This window comes from Podarcis liolepis, assembly GCF_965112155.1.
Source record: "Podarcis liolepis genome assembly, chromosome: 3".
NCBI lineage: Eukaryota > Metazoa > Chordata > Lepidosauria > Squamata > Lacertidae > Podarcis > Podarcis liolepis.
The window spans coordinates 105982785-105999001 of NC_139557.1; the positions used below are offsets into that span (position 1 = coordinate 105982785).

The window sequence follows — 16217 nt, forward strand, 5'->3', positions numbered from 1 at the left end:
AAAGTAGTTATTACAGTCGTACCTTGGATCTCAAACACCTTGGCTCCCGAACAAATCAGTTCCCGAACAATCAAAACCAGGAAGTGAGTGTTCCGGTTTTCAAATGATTTTTGGAAGCCGAACGTCCGATGCGGCTTCCGATTGGCTGCAGGATGCTCCTGCAGCCAATTGGAAGCCACACATTGGTTTTTGAACAGTTCTGGAAGTCAAACTGACTCACAGAACGCATTCTGTTCAAGAACCAAGGTATGACTGTACTGTAAATACATAGCAATAATAGGGCAGATTCAAAACACCAGTTCAGCCATGATGTGTCCTGCACTGCGCCATTCTGGGCAAGCATATCTCTCTCTCTCTCTCTCTCTCTCTCTGTGTGTGTGTGTGTGTGTGTGGACAAACATCAGCTTCCTCAGCCAGTAAAGCAAGATGAGGGGTCCTTTACCTTTATCTTTTTAGACACATGTACTCCACCTTGAGTTTCTTGAAAGAAGGGCAAGATATAAAACATTCTAAAAAGAAGGAAGGCACATCCTTGATATTTCTTTGGCCCTATTAACCATTTCAAAGAAACCACCACACAGATATGGTTCCATTAAATCAGAGAGACTGGGTGGAAACAGCACTCTTCCCCAAAGCAACAACTTCCCTTTTCTGCGCATGGCACAATTTCTCCGTGGAACCCTGCCAAGGCTTTAGAAAAAACAAATATCACCACTGCAAGCCTTTTGACATCTGTCACCGCTTCTCCTTTCACACTGGAAACATATGCTCCTGCCAGAGCCTGGGTAAAAAGCTGATGCCTCAGTAGTTATTTCTAGTTGACAACACGCGCCGTCAAAGCAATCGCTCACAGTCTCCGGAGTTCAGTGTGGCCCCCTGCAAACCAGCATGGCCTCTCCGTCAGGGTGGAGCTCCTATTCTGACAGTTCCATCGCAGGGTTCTCTCTCTGTGACACCTCCCCTTTTTTGGCTTGGCTTTGCATTTAACATTAGAGGCAGGTTAGCGTTCCTGCTTCAAGAAACCAGCTTGTGGAGGGATTCAGGAAAGATATACCCCCTGCCAAAAAAAGAAAAAGAAAAAGAAAAGAAACCAACAGCCCACCACCACAGACAGAAGAGTGGATGAATGCCAGCGGAGAGCATTTATTCTACCTCACTTGTCCCTCCAATATAGGGAGCCCAGGCAGATGACCCAGCTGTGCCAATTCAGGCAAAAGATGGCTTAATAGGAACCTAGATTCCTGGGTAAGGAGATCTCTTAAGTCACCTAGCCCAGCTCTTTGCCAACGGGGAAAACAAGAACAACAAAACAAAAATACTCAATATGCTTCTGTACTCTGAACAGCGCACAGCCTCAGCCTCCAGGCTGTGTGTGTGAGTGAGAGAGAGTAGTAGTCGCCTGCGGAATAAAAAGAAAATAACTCCAAATGGATCTAACAATTACAGCACTACAAGTGGACTTGGGGTAGTGGGGGGGGGGGCAGGGATATTATTCGCCAAAGCAGTGGAGCTCTTCTTGCTGTTTTTGTACAGCCTTAGCTGCAAAGACACAAAAAGTGCAGTGTATCCACAACTCTGACCCTTGGCACCCTTCTGAAGTCCAACAATCTTCTGTGAAGGATGCACAGCAGATTGCAGGAAAGGCCTTTTCCCCACAGGCAGTGGTTGTTAGGTTTGAGATCAGCAGCAGCGACAAGGAGCTGGACAAGCCAGTCACAGCTCCCTGAACAGCAAAGCTGGGTGCAGGATTGACCGGTGAGATCCAAATGATCTGGAGCAGATAGGGGAGAAGGCACAAATGTAAGGTGTGACTCCAGTGTGGTGTAGTGGTTAAAAGCGACAGACTCGTAATCTGGTGAACCGGGTTCGCGTCTCTGCTCTTCCACATGCAGCTGCTGGGTGACCTTGGGCTAGTCATACTTCTTTGAAGTCTCTCAGCCCCACTCACCTCACAGAGTGTTTGTTGTGGGGGAGGAAGGGAAAGGAGATTGTTAGCTGCTTTGAGACTCCTGAAGGGGAGTGAAAGGTGGGATATCAAATCCAAACTCTTCTTCTTCTTCTTCCATTTGGAAGCCTGTTCTGGCCTCCTCACCTCAAAAATAATACTGTCGAGTTGGAAAAGGTTCAGGAAAGGGCAACCAAAATGACTGAGGGGACAGAGGGACTCCAAGAAAGGCTGCAGTGCTTGGATGATTTTAGTTTAGAGAAGAGGCAACACGATCAAAGTTTATAAAAATTGTACATGGCATGGAGAAACTGGATAGAGAAAAGTTTCTCTCTCTCAGAACTCATGGACCTCCAATGAAGCTGAATTCGGGAGAGATTAAAGAAAGTGCTTCTTTATACCAGCACGCAGTTCAATTAAGGAACTCACTCCCACAGGAGGCTGGAATGACCACCAATTTAGGTGGCTTTAGAAGAGGATTAGACAGATTCCTGGTGAAGGAGGCTCTCAATGGCTATAATCTGCCTCCACAGCTGGAGGCCGCAATACTTCTGAACACCAGCTGCTGGAGACCACAGGAAGGCTGAGTGGTCTTGTGCTCCGTCCCAGCTTGAAAGTTCTCCACAGGCATCTGGTTGGCCGTGGAGAGACCAAGATGCTGGACTTAGATGGGCCATTGGCCTGATCCAGCAGGCTCTTCTTAGGTTCCTGTGAAGGGAGGGGGAGAGGAAGTGCCGCTGAGCAGGCAGACGTCCTCTTGCAAGCGGGACAACTTTGCTTGTCAGAGTTCATAAATCTCTTCCCTGCCACACATCACACGGGACACCTGGGTTATCCCAAAAAGTACAGAGGGTAGGGCTGTGGGCCCTCGAAGGAAGAGGGCAGCTGCAGAAAAAGAGATGGTAAGTGGAATGAATGAGCATAGCCCCACAAAGGTCTCTCAGGGGTGGGCAGGGGGTTGTGGACAGGCAATTCCCCCTCCCAGTTCTGTCTCTCAGCAAGTGTCTTATCCAAAGTTGATTTCAGAAAGCATGAAGGAAGATTCATTGCTGCTTTCTCCATTTTTGTCAGTTCCGTCTAGTTGCCCTAGTTACCAGATCCATGGTATCTAAGGCAACCGGGCTTCATAGGACAAGGACGACACAATAATAAGCTTTAAAATACATGTAACAATTTCATGCCGGGCAGAATAATGGTCAAGTGGGAATATTTGTACATGTCCTGAGTCGCTCCGGAGCAATGATGGAATATTGTATTGCATACCCACACAATTACAGCTCGGAAGGAAGCAGAGGACACTGTGCAAGGCAGCAAAGAGTCTGTCCCAACCTCTGTGGTCTGATTTTTCAGGCCACAGGACCAGCAGCAAGCCCAACTCACAGAACCTTAAACTTAGCAGTTAGTTTTGCCAAGGAGTCAACAGACTCCCACGGATGGGAGCGAAGCTGCTCTCAGAATGAACCCCAGAAGGAACCTGAGGTCTTACAGTTTCCTATGAATCTTTTTATTTAGTACATCCATATCCCACATTTCCTTCAAACAGCTCAAGGTGGCACTCATGCCTCTCTCCCTCTCCATTTTATCCTCACAACAAACCTGTGAGGTTGGGTCAGGCTGAGAGACTGTGGCTGACCCGTCAACCCAAGGTGACCCAGGGAGCTTCACAGCTGAGGGGGGATTTGAACCCTGGTCTCCCAGGTTCTGGTATGGCACTCTAACCACTAGGCCACACTGGCTTTTTTCTTCCGAGCAAAAGAGGACTCATTGCGTCAGCTGTGACCGAGAAGCCTCCAAACTCACATGGGAAACTACTGGTCCATCTAGCTCAATAATGTCTACGCTGACTGCCAGAGGCTCTCCAGTATTCCAGGCAAATGTTTCTCCCAGTCCTACCTGGGAGATATTGGGGATGGAACCTGGGATGTTCCGCATGCCAGGCAAATGCCCCATCCCTGGGTTACAGCCATGCATCCTAGAAAAATCAACTGCTGGCACAGCTTTCTGCCTCTGCTTAGCAGAAGAGCACACCATCCCTTGCGACCTGCTTTTCCCTGCGAAAGGATCCCCAAAGTGGCTTAACGTAATGCAAACACAATAGCAAAGAGCAAACAATATAGAACATTATCTGAGAGTGACAATGCTATCATAAACCTACAGGCTTTCCATTCAGTGTTTAAGAAAGAGGCTCCAGCTCGGCTGAAAATAAATACTAAATTCATAAACAGGTTATCAATTAGCAAGCGGGTAGTAAAACAACCTTTGTTTCAGCCAAAGGAAGGCACACTCTTAGCCCCATTACCAGCAGGCAACATACTTAAAAGCATCCGAATGTATTGCCGCAGGTTCTGTATGCAAAGGACCTTGGCATCCGATTCTCAACATCTCTAGTTGGAGAGGTGATTGTGTTCCGCCGTTGGAGAAGAACAGCGACATGGGCAGGAAATGCTTAAATAGCCACTGCAAGTCAGGGTTGACAGTTGGGCTGTTTTAAAGTCGGGCTGCATATTCTGAACTTGTCTCCTAGATAGGTAGCATCAGCACCTGAAAACTAACAGGCAGCCTACCTGAAACAAAAGACAAGCAATGGCTGTCCTCTCAATACCATCTTCACCCAGATATGCTGTGGATTTGTGTAGCCCCTTGCAGGGGAGAGGATTTCCCTTGTTTCCTACTAGCAATTCCAATCAGTGATTCTCCCCAAGTCTGAGCCCTCACTCCACGCTACCTGAAATATTTTGGGGTGGGGGGAAGAGAAGACAGCAAAGATTATATCCAAAGGAGATAATTGCCCTCCAAGAAAACCGCATGCCAGCAACCATGGCAATTCAGCATTTCTAAATTCACATGAGAATAGAATAGAAACTTGTAGCTCTGGTGTATATGCACATATATCCTCGAAACGAATCAATTAAGTACTCCTCCTAAGCAGAAAAAAACCTGCTTTACCTGCAAGGGAAGGAAACGGCAAGAAACTCTCATTTTTAAAAAGCAGCAAGTACAGCAAAGCTACCACTCAAAAAGCCAACCACACTAACACACTACTCCACACACAGGGCATATTTGCACAGAATGCTAAACCACAGTTTAGAGCTACAGGGACAAACCATAGGCTTATGCACACACACCCCCTCTGCATTCACCTCCACCACAATCACAAACAGAAGTACACCTTGTCATTTTATCTGAATCGGGAATTGGACTCGTTTATAAACTATGGTTGGTTTGTTTATTTACAGGATTAATTTGCCCACCCTTCACCACAATGTTCCAGGGCAGGCAACCACAAAGAGAAAATGCAATTTCAAAACAGGTAAAAAATGCTACAATTTTAAAACACATAAAACCATCCCAAAATGGAGTGGAGCAAAATAAATTCAGCAAAGGAGGCGAACAAGCAAGAAACCACAGCCTGATTTGGGGTTGTTTGCACAAATCATAGATTAGGCAAACCACAGCTTGCCCCTGTTCAGACAAACTAAGATTAGTTGAAAGTAAAAGATGCTTCAAAACTCCTCCTTGTGTGGTAACACCAGAGACAAATTGGGAAGGGGGGAAATATATAGCTCCAGACTCATTTACGGAACACTACACCATGGTTTACAGCTTACGTCCGAAAATGACTATAGAGTAATGTCGTGGCTCTGTGTAAAGAGCCAAACTAGAAGCATGACAGCTTGTAGTCCATTAACTTGTGCAACTATACTCCATCACTGACCCCTCCTGAGAAAATCAGGATACTAAAAAAAGAAGTAAGCCAGGTAGTTCCATTAAGGCACTCTGTTCCAATTCAGCATCTGAAACCCCAGGACCAGTGCTACTCTCATTCTGAAAGCTTCCAAAACAGGAACACAGCTAGTATTTTAAATTAAGAGAGGAAAAGAAAGAAAATAATTTAAAGCATGCAGAGGTGGTCAGGGGATCACACAAGGTGAGTTGTTCTTTATCAACATCTAAAAAATTTAAAAGGTATGCATTTTGGCAAAAGTAAAAGCAAGCCACTTGTTTCTTGTTTTAAGCTACCTTCAAAAGCTAGAAAGTTCAATTGGTTCCTTAGTTTTAAGGTCCGTAACAGGAACAGGGAAGACCTCACGCAGTGCTACTGTCACAAAGCTAAAAACTTCACAGAACACCATTCAAAGGACTCCCACTGAAATGCAGCTTTCTATTGAAGGCATGACATAATTTTCTATAATATTTTTCTACGTGTAGCATCTCAGAGTAAACTGAAAAGTAGGAAATGAACATCATACAAAGTATAATGAACAACACATGTATCCCCGCCCTCTGAAGAGTCTATTGCATTTTATGTATTGTCTTGACCGTTTCTCGTTTAATGAGCAGTTCTCGTCTTATTTTGTTGTGATTTGCCGATAAGCTAATCGTGTCCATGAAGCTCAATGGGTCTACTCTGAGTAAAACTATCATGCATATTCTTGAACTTCATTCATATTTTTTTTAAGGTACATTTTGAATCTCTAGACTTTCCCACAACTCTACTTCTGCACATACAAATTAAAAATTAAATGATGGTTCCTTGGGCTGTCATAATCTGGGAGCTTTAATATCATGGGGGCACTATAACAGCTGTTTATTTAGACCCCACTTTTCCTCTAAGGAGCTCAAGGTAGCACACATGGACCCTCCCCGACCTCATGTCATCCTCACAACAACCTTCTCACGTAGGTTAGGCTGAGAGATAGAGACAGGCCCAAGATTACCCAGGGACCTTCACGGCCAAGTGATTTGAACCCTGGTCTCCCCTCTCTTGAGGAAGAGCCCAAGCTCAGTGGCAGAGCATCTGCCTTGCATACAAAAGGTCCCAGGTTCAATCCCTGGCCTCTCCAGGTGGGGCTGGACCACTGGTCTTCAACTGATGGATGAGTGGGGACCCACTAGTGAGTCATAGCCTGATCCAAGGTGGGTTGCAACAGAAGCGCTACCACCATGCAAATACCTGGCAAAAAGAAAAAAGAAACGGGTCTCCAAATGCATGTTTGGGTTAAAAGTGGGTCCTGAGTCTGAAATGGTTTCCAGAAGACACCTGGTGTAGATAATACTGAACTAGAAGGACTCACGTGGTATAAGGAAACGAAGAATGTTTGACATTGGAGTTGCGATAGTATGGGGAAATCTCACATTTGTTTCAAGACCACATGTCATTCTACTCACCCCATTTTTACATACTACCTTTTTTCTGGAGCAGTATGATTTTAGGGTCTAGAATCAAAGTGACCCGACAAGATAAAGGGATTTAATTACAGATAACAGAGTTACTTTCTTGTGCGGAAATTACAGTGCTGAATGAGACTTCAGCTTTATCAATATTTACAAATTAGGTCATACTTTATCACACAGGCTGAGAGAACACAGTGTGCCCAAATCTTTAACTCATTTTGAATAACTTATTCACACTGAAAAGCCAAAGGATGATTAAGAAAATTAAGATACTAGTGTCTTTCGATGGAATCGCTTTTTCATGCATTAATGGAATCTCAGTCCTTCTTAATAGATACTTGGGAAAAATTTGGGGAGAGTTTTGCAAGGGTAGCCAATGAGGTGCCCTAATAGTTGGTGTGCTCCAAAGCGATCATGGAGAAAAGATCAAATCTGGAAATATTCAATCCAAGGATGTGCTGATTGGGGAGGATGTGAGTTAGCGAAGGCCAGATTAATCTAAGACTTTCAAAGGAGGGAGCAGTAGTGAGGAAACTTATTGAAGGCAATATTGCCTTCCTTTCTTGCCTATATTTGGAGTGGCCCAACTCCGAAAGCAGTGCCTATTAGAAAAGAGAGAGATGCTTGGCTGAGCATCATCCTATACATGACAGATGCTGCACAACATTTCATGGATTCCCTCTGTCCTGTCCCATCCCCATTTTTAAAAAAGGGATCACAGAGGAGAATTCTACAGCCTCAGTAAATGAGATCAGAATGTATCTTAGTTACCGTATTTTTCGCTCCATAAGACACACCTTTTCCTCTTAAAATCTAAGGGGAAATGTCTGTGCGTCTTATGGGGCTGGGGGGGGGGGACCTGGGCTTCCCCCGCCAGCCCCGACCTGCTCTTTGGGGCTGGTGGTGGGGGAAAGCCGGGCTTCCCCAATTGCCAGCCCCACAAGCTCGGGGAGCAGCGGGAAGGCTGCTCCTTTCGCTGAAGCCAGGAGAGTCCTGCTCTCCTGACTTCAGCAAAAGGAACCCGAAGCCTCCGGAGGGCAGCAGAAACTCCCGCTGCACTCTGGAGGCTTTGGGTTGCCTTCACTGAAGGCGAAGGCAATGTGGGAGAGGGAGAGCTGTGCAGCACCCCTTCAGCGAAGCAGGAGGAGAAATGGAAGGGGCTCCGTTTCTCCTGCCGCTTCGCTGAAGGAGCGCTGCGCAAAGAGGGGGAGAATTTTTTTTTTCTAGTTCTCCCCCTCTAAAACAAGGTGCGTCCTATGGTCGGGTGCGTCCTATAGAGTGAAAAATACGGTATGTAATGGGGAAATGTGATAGTTCAGTGGTAGAGCATCTGATCTGCATACAGAAGGTCCCCAGTTCAATCCCAGGCATCTCCAGGTGTGACTGGGAGAGACCTGAGCCTGACAGCTGCTGCCAAATCAGTGCAGACAACACTGAGCTATATAAAGCAATAGTCTAATGGTTCCATATAAGGCAGCTTCCTATGTTCCCATTGCATAAACATTTTTTTGTATTTCAGGAAACTTTTCATTATTATTATTATTATGCAGGTCTGATAAAAAGTGCTGGTTGAAACCTGCCAGTGCCTCAGCAGGAACCTTTGATGCAACCTCTGCATCAGAGAGGAGAGAAACCTGTCAGCGCAATCAAATCTGATTTTGCAGGACTTTCTAAGATCCTGGGTATGTTCAGTGTTTGCTGAATACAGAGACTGACTCCATTGATGCTCTGCTTAATAAGCAAGTGTTTTCCTCGTGTTCTCTTTTATGAGTAGAGAATGCTCAGCTAGCAGAAAGATAAATCCATCCGTTGCATATCCATGGAGCTGCCTCCTTTCCCAGAGGAGTACTTTGCACATGGAATTTTGGGTCATGTTGGGGACTAAACAGAGAGTGGCAGTGTTTGCAGTAAACCGGAAAATCTAGTTTAGCAAGGAAAAACAATATGCTGTGTGATCACTCCCACATTGTTGCTCCCTTGTGGAAGCAGCATAAAACCAATAAGGAAACCATGGTTTCCTGTTATGTCAGAACCAAGAACTATGGTTTGCTGGTCCCTAACAAGTTCCAATTAGCAAGCCAAAAACAAACCATGACTTAAAGTTGACTAAAGATCATGACTTGTTAGGGAGCAAGAAATCACGATCCCCAATATGGATAGAATGAGAAGTCAAAGCTTCCTGGCTTGTTTAACCATTTATACCAAGGGAGTAGCAAAGCATACGCAATTGGGTAGCATGCAGTAGCATGTGACTCATTCATACTAAATCACACTAAGGTCCACTTTTAAAGGCCTTATAAAGGGAAGGGAGGGAAAGATTTTCAGAATCACACAGCAGTAAAATGTCCAATCAAGGGCAGCATTCTAAATCAGTTAACTGTGGTGGTAACTTGTCTCAGAAATATTTATTTGTTGCAGGATTTGGTGCAGATGAGTAATAATTATATTGCAATATGATCAATTAAAATAGCAATCAGTGCACTCTCTCCTCCCCTTCCGTACCCGACTTTAATACAATATTTCCAGTCTGCTCTGACACATAAAGCAGGAAACTGAACTTTGAGTGCTCCTTACACATTACAACGGTTTGCCATCCTAATTTGCAAAGCTGATTTCAACCAAGGTTTGTTGAACTGAGAATGTGATCTCTGAACCAGTTTGGTGAAGTGCTTCAAGAATTATTTAACCCAAAGACTGGAAAACTGCATTTTGCTTCTAGTTAAATCAGGGGCACAGTTCTGGTGTTTCAGCGATCAATAAGAACTATAATCTTAAAACCAGCCATCCTTGGGACGATACCCAACTTTCCCCTACTGAGTACAGCTTGTGGATCTTAGATTAGTCTTTTCATTCAACTGCAACTTTTCTCTTTCACCACTGTTTTTAAAACAGCCTTGAAAAATTTGAGCCCAATCATCCTGACTTCTGAATTCAGGATTTGCACACGTTTGTTCCCATAAAACTCCGAGCCAAGCCCTAAAGTCTGCATCAAAAATAGATAAAAGGAATCAAGCTACTCTTTGGTTTGCATAATTTGACATTTCTGGGGTGGAAAAGGGGAAGGGAAGAGAGAGAAATGAACAGGGATTAGGCATTCAAGCCTCACACCACTCCTTACCTAGTTAGTACTTCTCTGGTTTATGACTTTCAAGTGACTCTGATCATGCATTCCCGACAGCTTCTTCATCCTCAGTATTTTAAAGGTGGCCAGTTCTACACCTGATAATATACCTGATGGAGATCCTATGGATACATGGAATGTACTCAGCCCAGACCATTTTGAAGCCCTGGGGCCACATTCCCTTCTGGGCAACTTTCTGGGGGCCACAGGCCAGTAAGGTGCAAGGGGCACAAACAAGACTGGGTGGGACAGAATATGCAAATGTTACCTTTGTGCAATAGGCTATACACAACTCAAATACCCCTTTCCACCCTCTATTCAGGCAAGCAAAGTTCTTGTCACAGTTCAAGGACACATTCCCTCCAGGCAAAAACACTAAAGGAGGGTGATGAAGCAGAGTTGCCTGGGGGAAGCAGGTGTGGCCTGGGGAGAGTGCCAAGGGCCAAATAGAGAGGCTTGGAGGGCCACCTTTGGTTCCCCACCCCTGGCCTAGAAAAAGCTGTCACACCTGGTGACTTCCAATCCATACAGAAACCGCCAGAGTTTCAATGCTCAATTACCCTAAATGCAATTTGCACTCTTTGAATGTACGTCCAGCTGGTATTCCCAGACAGCAGTGGATCCCATACATCGACCTGGTTCATGACCCATTGCCTTACAGACACAACCGCACAGCAGGACAAAGGAAGCTGAAGATCCCCAAGTGAGAAAGGAGTGGGAAATCTACCCTCCCAAAATGCTGACTTCCATCCAACTTACCCACATAGCAAGCTCTCTGAAGACGCCCAGAGTGGCTGAGGAAACCCAGTCAGATGGGCGGGGTACAAATAAAATAATAATTTTATCTACTGTACAAGTAGTGGCAGTGCAAGGCAGACTCTAGAATGTATTTCCTCAGTAGGGCTGGACTGAGGCCACAGGGTTGTTTGGGATCAGACCTGGTTGCAAATCTCTGCTCACTCATAGGCTCCCTGAAAACCTCTTTGTACAAAAAACACATTAAGTGTTCACCTTCATTGTTTGTCATGAAAAGTACGTACATGACAAACACCTATTCAAAAACACATCTATTAGACAGGTAAGGTCTCCAGAGAGCCAGAACTGGCTGTAGGTTCCCTGCTGAGTACGCACTTAGTGGCGGAGTTTAATTGCTGTTTAATATCTGAATCATCCCGGAGGGGCCTTGACCAAATCGCTCCCTCTCCTACCCCCACTATGGATCTATAATTTGGCAATACTAATAGGAAACTTCCAGTACTGGACAGAAAAGAATCTTAGAAAAGCAAAAAGGCAACATGAGCCTACAACAGGAAGTTTTGCTAATGAATGAGACGGAATCTCTGGCCTATGGGCCAAATCTAGCCTGCCACACCCCTTCGGCCTAAGCCACGCCCCCATTCAACTCCTCCCCCTTCTCATATCGACCCCATCTCGGGTCATCACAGCAGCTGTGGTCACTTGGTTGAAATGATGGGGTGATCTGGGGCCGCAAAGGGACGGGGCCAAACTGGTGATTCAGGAACAGATTGCTCTCTTTTTGCATTGCCAGCTAAGCGCTCGGCCTTGCTGTGCACCAAGAAAGGGTTTCTCATTTTCAGAAAGACAAGCTGAGAAGGGGGAACGTCGTTCTTTCTAGGAAAGAGTGTGCAGGATGGTGCACTTTGGTCCCACCCATCGCCAGCATGCGGCCTCCAACCAGTTTCCACAAAGAGAATGTGGCCGTCACATCACTGCACATCCACGGAAATACCAGCTTCTCCTAAACAGCCTATTTTATCACCAACAAACACAATTTGACTGAGACCGAGCTACTCTTGTTGCTCCTAGGGGTTCCCACAATGCGAATTTCGTGCTGAAGGAAAGACGGAAAGGAAAAACAAACCGCACTTATCACTTGCAGGCAAGCAAGAAGTTATACGCAGTGCCACATTTGGAAAGGATTATTAATCCAGCTGCTTCTGCTCTGGGGGAGAAAATAAGTTATTCCAAATAACAGAACTACCCATACTGCTTTTCCAGTCCTGCACTGGGCATTAGTGTGTTAGGAAGAGCAGTGAGTGAGTGTGTGTGTGTGTGTGTGTGTGTGTGTGTGTGTGTGGTGTTTGTGTGTAAGCATCTGACTTTTGTGAGGCTGCAATGTAACCTACTGAACAATGGCAGACCCTCCAAGTGCCCCTATTTTCCAGGGACAGTCCCGGATTCACAGAAGCCGTCCTGGTTTCTGATTTGATTCCAGAATGTCCCGCTTTTCCTTAGGACATCCCTATTTTCATCAGGGAAATGTTGGAAGGTATGGTAGGATGTCCTTACTTTCATCGGAGGGTATGGAGTTATGCGACTCCTGAGCCAAGGAGATAAGTAACTATACAACCTTTAGAAGACATCTGAAGGCAGCCCTGTATAGGGAAGTTTTTCAAATGTTTATTGTTTTATTCTGTTTTTATATATGTTGGAAGCTGCCTAGAGTGGCTGGGGCAACCCAGTCAGATGGGAGGGGTATAGCAACTACAGTGGTACCTCAGGTTAAGTACTTATTTCATTCTAGAGGTCCGTTCTTAACCTGAAACTGTTCTTAACCTGAAGCATCACTTTAGCTAATGGGGCCTCCTGCTGCCGCCGCGCCACCAAGGCACGATTTCTGTTCTCATCCTGAAGCAAAGTTCTTAACCTGAAGCACTATTTCTGGGTTAGCGGCGTCTGTAACCTGAAGCATATGTAACCTGAAGCGTATGTAAACCGAGGTACCACTGTAATTATCATCATCATCATCGAATAGGATGTCCCTATTTTCATCAGAGAAATGTTTTGAGGTAAAGGTCACAAATGTTTGAGGTAAAGGTCCACCCACTTTTGCTTCTGGCGCCACCCACCACAGCCAAGCAGCTGCCCAAAGTTTGCACAGAAGATGCAAACAGAAAAGGGCCTCTGAACATGAAGTCAAGTGCTCAGACAGGTTCCTTGCAGAAGGCAATCCTCAGGGTGTGAATGCCAATCACACATTTTGAGAAAGAAAGTAGGACACCAGGATCAGAAGTTATGAGGAGGGAAGAGCTTGGGTGTTTAATTTTTCAAATCATTTTATTCATCCCACTGTATCAGGAAGAGGAGAAGCCCCACCTCTCTCCCTCTCTCACACAGAGAATAGTGCTGATAGTCTGCTACTACTAGCTAAGCAAATGCAAGCTTCATTGTCATTCCAATCACTCCTCCCAGCCTCTCCCAAATTCTGACCAATCCATCCACAGGCCTTGCCAGAACTGTAGGAGAGATCTGAAAATGCTACGCCAAGGTGCCCTTGCTCAGCCAGCCAATCTTCCCCATTTGCATTACAAGTCCAGGGCTTCCCTTGCAGTCACCTTACAGGCCGGAGGGCTCAAAATAGCACGTATTCAAGGTTCACAAGCAATTCAGGGCCATTCTGTTCAAAGCAGCACATGGCGGCAAAGTCTATTTGGACATCAGGAAAGACTTCCAAGGATACAGCATGCCTAAGGAGGACACCGCAAGGATTTGGAAGCTAAGAACTGCCCTGCAAAATGTCACTGATGCCTGAAGCTAAGGTTACACTGGGCAAGGATCTGCAAGCTGTGGGACCTAATTTTAGGGTTCTGCTATTGCGCCATGTTGTGCTTGTAGGCTTTCCAGAGGCATCTGGTTGGGCACTGTGGAAACAGGATGCGGGACTAGACAGCTTTGGGTCTGATCTCTTTATGTTCTGAAGTTCGGGAATCTATCCTCAGCCAATGTTTTTGATATACACAGGTCTGCCCTTGTGCATGAGAACACTTTTTTAAAAAAGGTAGAAAGAGCCTTGAATATTTTCCATTGTACAAGTGCAATATTATGTTTGCTCTGCACTTGCAAGTAATCGATTCTTCAGCATGGCAGCACCTACTCTCTACAAGCCTAACAATATTATACAGGAGCTTTTGCTGTAGTTTGCAGTGCCTGCTTTAAAAAAAAAACCCTTTGTTTAGGCAAGCCTGCCCAGGCATGTATGCTAGGTTTTGAAATGGTTTTAAAGTTTGGTTTTATCAGCATTTTCAAATGGCTCTTTTATATTGTTTCATGCAAACCACTTAAGGTTTTTGTTAAGTGGTATATCAATCTTGTTAAACAAAAATTACCAAGCAGTAGTAATCTTGCAAGGCTGCAGCTTGCCTACTGCACAGAGAAAGGAAGTTTCAGAAATGACTCGCACCAAGTCAAATTGTTCAAACAGGCTCTCTGCAACAAGCTTGCGTCTCCACCATAACTGGATTTTAAAATAACACTTTGTGCATGCTTTCTTATTTACTTTGTGTTAGTTGCTGTTTCTTGGCACCCGTCTGAGCTGCCTTTCACACGCTAGCATGATTTCAGGAAAGCTGATTTTCCGCAACGCAACCACATGCAGCTGGGAACGGCATGTCAACGTAGCAACCACATGGGCCTTTTTCCTACGAGAAACAGTTGGAAGACCTGGGCAGGCTGTCGTCAAAACTTTGAAAGGCTGTCAGACAGAAAACAGAGCAGACTTACTCCCTGTTGTCCCAGTTGCCAAGACTGAAACTGGAAGGTAGGAATTGCAGGAGAGCAGCCTCTGGCTAAACATTAGGAATTCTCTCCCAGGGACAGTGTGCTGGTCACAAACTTGGATAACTTTGCAATTTTAGGCAAACGTGTGGTGTAGTGGTTAAGAGCGGTGGACTTGTAATCTGGTGAACCAGGTTCGATTCCCCGCTCCTCCACACGCAGCTGCTGGGTGACCTTGGGCCAGTCACACTTCTCTGAAGTCTCTCAGCCTCACTCACCTCACAGAGTATTTGTTGTGGGGGAGGAAGGGAAAGGAGATTGTGAGCCGCTTTGAGACACCTTAGGGTAGTGATAAAGCGGGCTATCAAATCCAAACTCTTTTTCTTCCTCTTCTATCAATGGCTACCAGCCACAAGAGCTATGTTCTATTTCCAGTAAGTCTCTGAACACCAGCTGCTGGGAATAGCAAGTGAGGAGAGCGTTGAGTTTTTGTTGTGCTCAGGTCCCGCTACTTGTAGGCTGCCCATAGGCATCAGGCTGTCCGCTTTGAGAACAAGAAACTGGGCTGAACAGACCTTTGACCTGATCCAACAGGACTGATGCTCATATTAAGAGAAGCTTCCTAGCAGTAAGAGCTGTCCAACAAAAAGCCTTGGAAAGTAGTGAGCTCACCTTCATTGGAAGTATGTAAGCAGAGGCTGAATGGCCATCTGTCAGGGATACAACAATTGTAAGATCTCTGCACTGACTGTAGAGCCAAACTAAACAACCTCCAAGGTCCCTGACAACTCTATGGTTCCCATTTGGCAAATTTCCATGTGGTCAGCTGCTTTCCAGAGGGAGGGCACCAACTGGGTAAGCAAACTCCACACAACTTGCACCATATTGTTGCGTAATTCACACAGAAGAAGAGTTTGGATTTGATATCCTGCCTTTCACTCCCCTTCAGGAGTCTCAAAGCGGCTAACATTCTCCTTTCCCTTCCTCGCCCACAACAAACACTCTGTGAGGTGAGTGGGGCTGAGAGACTTCAAAGAAGCGTGACTGGCCCAAGGTCACCCAGCAGCTGCATGTGGAGGAGCAGAGACACGAACCTGTGGTTCCCCAGATTACAAGACGCGAACCCGTGGTTCCCCAGATTACGAGACTACCGCTCTTAACCACTACACCACACTGGCTCACCACACAGAACCTCCATCAGCCACACTGTCGGAGCCCTGGGTTGTGACAATCTGTCCTCCTTATAGGAAGGGGCTCTAGACACTTCTGCACACCAGGAAGACACTGTTCAGGGCTTCCATCATCAACGGGGGCCATGTGATTAGTCCCTCTTCAGCTCAAGGAGGTAGCATCACCAGACTCAGGCCTTTAGCGCAGTGGCACCTCCCCTTTGTTACTCCTTCCCATTACATATCAGACGGGTGCCATCGCCATGGTCTTTTCACCATCTGTTGAAGACCT

At 45.7% G+C, this 16217-nt stretch overlaps 1 protein-coding gene and 1 long non-coding RNA gene across 5 annotated transcripts in view; one reads left to right on the forward strand and one right to left on the reverse strand.

Annotated features, from left to right (window-relative positions):
- The window catches only part of LOC310702544 (phosphofurin acidic cluster sorting protein 2-like), a 185265-nt gene that overhangs the window by 133819 nt on the left and 35229 nt on the right, over window positions 1-16217 (reverse strand). The gene's annotated exons all lie outside the window — the stretch shown is intronic.
- LOC310702988 lies at window positions 1296-9219 on the forward strand. The gene is made up of 3 exons (XR_014523868.1): window positions 1296-1755; window positions 5182-5255; window positions 8671-9219. It is a non-coding gene; the product is annotated as an uncharacterized lncRNA (long non-coding RNA).